Source organism: Anoplophora glabripennis, unplaced genomic scaffold, assembly GCF_000390285.2.
Source record: "Anoplophora glabripennis isolate ALB-LARVAE unplaced genomic scaffold, Agla_2.0 scaffold168, whole genome shotgun sequence".
NCBI classification, from domain to species: Eukaryota; Metazoa; Arthropoda; class Insecta; order Coleoptera; family Cerambycidae; genus Anoplophora; species Anoplophora glabripennis.
Window position 1 is genome coordinate 655,299 of NW_019416458.1, and position 6,056 is coordinate 661,354.

Genomic DNA, 6,056 nt, shown 5'->3' on the forward strand with positions numbered 1-6,056 from the left:
AGTAATGAACCATATTACAATATTAAATGTTAATAAAAAGTTCTGGCATGAGCAAATTTAAAAATATAGTAGAATTTTGACAAGTCATCGATATATGATGAAGGTTTTTCACATATAATGATGATTCATGCAATAAACCTGGTATATAAACAAAGTATAGTAAACCTGTGACCAGAATGTATGTGTGGAATTAAACCTAAGCATCTGTGAAAACTTTTATGTATCATTTAAATGTTGACATTTGTTGTTCCGTTACAATTTGTAAATCTTTAATAATTGTATAAGTGTAGTAAGACTGCAAAATCATATGTGCATAATGTAAAAGACCCTCATAACTTCATAAAGACTGTATAAAAGATGTTAAAAAGGTTGTACTAAAGACATTGAAAGGACAGACATGCTGAGAATTAAGATATTTGTCAAAATTTAGTTGAAATTTGTAAAAATAAGTAAAATTTTGGCATGACTTTTAAGTTAACCTAGAAACGTGCAATTGGTGTCAAAAAATGCAAAAAAAATTCAAGGAAGCTGAAAATGTAAATTTCATGCATCATAATTCAGTCCAAAACTCAGTACTTGCATAAATAAAATTTCAAAGATGTTTGTTATTATTGCCATAGAAATATTCACTTGTTTTTTCACATTATAAAAACTAATCTCCGGGCCCGAGGTAGCCAGTCTTCCATGTTTACCTGTAGCAGTAACATCGCTAGTTTGCTCGTAGAATAAACAATTGGAATCAATAAAAATCAACAAATTAGTGAAAAAGTCATACTTATCAAGCCATCTTGGTGGAGAAATATCACTGACAGATACAGCTATCAAAAGTCCGAAATTCAAATTAGTTGAAGTTTCATAAGTTCGAAAATTCATGAGCAACATTGACATAAGTAATTGTGAAACAACAAATTTGAACAAGGTTAACAACAATAAATAAAAAGTGATAAGTGAAACCTAATAAAAGAATAGTGCAGTGCAGTTTTCATCTGTAAGGATTCCAGTAAACATCCAAGGAAACTTCGGACAGTTTCAGGGCGTGACAGCGTTTCAACGAGGAAACTCCAGACCAGTGCAATTTCCACCCTGGTAAACCACTTTTAAACGAATGTCACATTAAGTCACATTCATTGAATAACGAAAATGTTTGTTTCAAAAAATATCTTATTGTACATTAAAACATTCTCTGTTCGTTTTTAGTCAATTAATTGTTGTAACATAATGTACCTAAATATTATTCTTTAAAAATATTTTTGCTACATGTTGAAATCATTAAATAATATAGCAGATTAAATAACCAGCAATAATTCCACACTCGTAAGTGTCGACACAATTAGCTTATTACAAAATTTCATTGAAATATCTTTAGCCGTTTGACAACAATTAATAAATTTGATTTTTTTAAACCAATCTTAAACACCTTGTATTTCCTAAACGAAGCATATCTCGAATATAGTTTATTATTATTTTTTGAATCTCTATCGATCCCTGACGTTTCCGCATCGGAAGCTGGACTACCCTGTATATAATATTAGCAATATCGTCATCATCAAGTAGTTAATAGTGAACTGCCACAAGGGTCTATTTTAAGACCCTTATTTTCTCGAAAAAAATTTTGAACAACAATGCTGACTATTACTGCTTGTTCTAGAGTTACAGCGGCAAATATTAATAGAATGATGCTCCACAAAGAAAATTAACCCCTACATTCCCCCCATTATCTTTTGAAACCCGTATTAGCGTTGAGTCGACGGTATTAGTAAACACATAATTGAGATGTGATTTTTTTTTATTAGGTACTACTTATTTTTTAAATCAACACCTTTTCGTGCAAGAGCATATTCAATATTTCAATGACAATTAAAGTGTATTAAATTTTTCAGAAATTTTTAAACAGTTTCACACCTACATTTTTCGTTTACCGGCTAAAACGACCGTCATCCGGCTGACGATTTATGCGGTTATCGCCTAGGAATCGCGTCTTATTAATAAACGTAGTGGAATATAATGGGGGTAATACGTCGGACAGGTAGCTGACGATTTATGTGGCGAGTTTGGGTTATTTACGGGCCCGGAAAGAAATTTATCGGGCGCCATAAAATTTGAGTATGTAATTTTGTAACTAGGCGCACCACAATGCAGGCGCTCGTTCAGCTAGATGGAGAATTTATATTGAGCGAGGATCGTATTTGTTTGAGTCAAATTTCACTTTTCCCTCGCCCGGGAAATTTACCAGCGGACGGAATGGGGCGAGGCGGAGGGTAGTTCTGTTTTCTCCTTTGATGGACGGAAAAAAATATCTAGTCTATCTAGAGTATTTCAAAATGTAACAATGTCTCAGAAACTACCAGAAACAGGATGGGATAATAAATAAGGAACGTGTATCGTATGTTCCAGAAAATTAATCGAAAATTATTACGCGAAACTTAGGCCGAGTCTGCATCATCCCACTTAATAAACTGATAATCCGTGGCTGTAACTAAGTCAAGCTTAGTGTGGTTATTTGCGCAATATGAGCGCGGCCGTATTTGGCTTACCAAAGTTGTTTATCTATTCTACGAATTCGTAAATATGCCCATTGTTATTTTTTCATCGAGCTACCCCAGTTAAAAAAAAAAGAAGTTTCTACGATGAATAGAAGCCGAGATATTGCAAAGTTTACAGCGCGCATCAATTTGAACTGGATTTCACTTTTCTCGCGCGCACGACTCGCTTGGACGAGCTTCCCCCACCACCACGCCGCGCGCCGCCGGCCGCCGGACAGTTTACTTAGCGAGTACCTTCTCTTTAAAGGGCTTCTGAATCGTTAATTCTCCACATTTTTCAGTGCAATCCACGGGAAATCGTAGTTTACGTCGTAAAGTTTATTTTGCGAAACATTCAAGTTTTAATGTTCATAAACAATTGCGCTACGATTTTAAAAAAATCTTATCTTGGCTCCTGTTGGTCGTAGAGGGTGTTTTTTTTTAAATTGTATTTTTTTGCCAGCTATTCATTGTATCTATTTTCGATGACGTAGCATAAATAGCAACAATTTTATTCAAATTGTTTATAAGCGAAAATCGCACAGTTTTTTAATGCACAATTTGAAAATGTTAATGTCAAAAAAAAAACGGTAATATTTTTTAATAGGTCGCTTAAGATTACAATGACGCTTTCAGAATCATGTTTGGTTGAAAATTAACGCCTGTACATAGGCTTAAAGTTCATAACTTTTGGAGCCTCCGCTATAAACAAATAGAATTGTGCGAAAACTATTGTACCTACAGCTCCCACTTTTGGCACACTTTTAAAGTATGACAAAACCCTCAACTTGTCCTAAGTTTTATAAAATTTTAACAATAAATGCGATAGTTACAAACAAATTAAAAAATGAGCATTTTTCTTGTTTTTTTTGCAATAACTTTTTTGTTTATTAACCGATTTTAATTTAACAAGTCTCATTTTGATAGTTTTACTCCCTACAAGCTGTCTGTGAGTCACTTTTCGCTAAAATTGACGGTTTTCCCTGCAAAGTGAAAAACTGTTTTCCTCACATATTTGTTTAAATAGAAAAGTTAGTTTTTGACTCACGAGATGAGAGATGTATTATGTTCCTTTAGACAATTTTACAATAATATCGCGGATAGGACTTTTTTCGAGTTTCTCATTTATTTTCGCTAATTTTCCTGGTGTAGTAAGCCAATATACTTTTTATAGATATGTATATAGGTTTTCGTTTTTGTATCGGCCAATTTTATGATTTCTTCGAAGTCAAAGTGCTTACTTTTTTGTAAAATATCTGTCATGCTTCAAAAGCATACTAACATTGTTCAGAAAAATATTTATTTTAATACTTCTCCCTCCAATCTATACATTTGTATAATGTCATTTTGTACATTTTCTCTTTCGGCACTAAATATGTGCTCACCAGTTTAGAGCTGGACTCATCGTCACTACTAATATTCTATATTTTCTATTTTAGTATTTTGCATGTCAGAATAATTGCTGTTCATTTTTCCGTGTATTGAGTTGAAGTGTATTAATCTGTCTGAGTTGTGAAAACATGTGCCGTGCGCCCGGCTACTAAGAAGTGAATTGCGGATACATTTACAACAATCGATGTACAGGGTGTCCTTAACTCTTCCACCCTGCTTATCTCGGTTAGTTTTGCAGATATAAAAATCTTGCTGAAGTAAAAGTTGTAGTGTTTTTTTGTGAAGGTTCTGTTTGTATCAAGAAAAAAACAATTCAACACTTTTAACATAATTTAGAAGTCCACTGAAAATATTATCTCAAATTACCAAAGATAAATAGGCGATCAAAAAAATCCGGCAATAAATTTAACCCTTGTTATAGATACAGTTAACTGTCCAATGACTCTCTGCTGCTTTGATCCCTGATAAAGCTTAAAAGGGGTGCTTTTTTGCAGATAACTTTATAATACTATACTTATGTTTGATGTGGTGGAAGCATTATCCGCAGGCAGTCGTCCTTATGGGTCCTTTAGGACTTTGCCTTTTCTGAATGCCTCGACAGAAAGCTATAGAGTCAGGCTGCATATGAGAAAATCAGCCAGGACTCTTTCTCGAATAGCAATTCAGACATCAATAGTACGTAGTTCTTCCGCTGAATTAGCTTTAAAGAGCGTAGTGCTTGGAATGTGCATGAACTAAATTGCTTCGAAGAAAATTTTCTATACTTAAATTTAATAAAAACAAAAAATCTTGAGAGAAAGACTGTTTACCTGTCTAAACTGTGTCCCGAAAGTAACGCAGGATCAGAATAGTGCGGGTGAAGATTGTGAAAATTCATTACAAGTACAGAGAGCGTGTAGCTGAGATTGTGCGCAAATTGCTTGAAATGTTTGGTAGAAGGAACTTCCCGAATGAAACAACTGTTCAAAGTTGCCAAATTTGAACAAGCAGGTTCGGTTGCAGGCAATAAAAAAACAGGTAATTTGGTTACCAACCAAAATTATGCTAAGAAAACTTCGGAGTTTGTACTGCATTGTCTGCCTTCCGAGTTTTGAATAACAAATATTCCTTGTAGTAAATTTTGGAGAAAGTGATTCTAGTGCAATATTTTTTGACAAAGATTCTATTACATCAAAATGAAAATCAAAAAGTTTGTTATTTATCAACATGTGTTCATGACGACTGACATTGACAACAAATACTTTGTTTAACTTTTAAAAATATCTCTTCAAAGTCTGTTTTTCGTCAAGCACGTGAGAGTGAAATGCCATTAACAGCACGTGAGAATCTGCCACAAACATCACATATCTCACTTGCTTACTGGCTTATTTCAATGACAACATAATTTATTGTTAATTGAAAACTGTCATGAAATATTGATATTTTAATTTTCTTTCTTAATTGTCGAAAAGACACTTAATTGGGACAAAAATACGTTTTTTTTTCTAGAACAAAGAAAATTACTTCGTATAATTGTTATTATTAATTTAACTGGGCAAATTGCTTCAACGATATTACTTATATTTTAATTGATTTTGGTTGATTTTTATACAGGGTGTGTATTAAGACAAAGTATTCAACGTATGTTCCTATAGTACCAAAGTAGACTGATTTTTACCACAAACGTCAAAATAATTTATCGAGTAATTATTAATTCACTGAGAGAACAGGTCACAAATAATTTCTTATAAAAAAATTTTTCATTTTTATAAGATTTTATTACGATCGTTTCGGGGTTTTTCTCATCTTCAGATAAAAACAATAATAACCATGGATTATAATATTTTTCTTTATGCAAAAATTAAAATAATTAGTCATCAAATATCGTTTAACTTCTTTTCCTTTAACCATATTATGTAAAACAACAATACAATTATTACATTTTCATTATTTTCTATTATATTGTTAAAACAATATACAGGGTGTTGATTAAGTATGTACAATAAATTCAACAGACGTTTATTTGAGCGATTTTAAAACAAATAGTTCATATAAACATTGGTCCGCACGAAAATTTCGAAACGGTGCGAAATATTTTTATGAAATTTGATATTCCGAGGTTTTTAAGGGCGCCAAATACGCTGGTCTAATTATTTTTTAGAT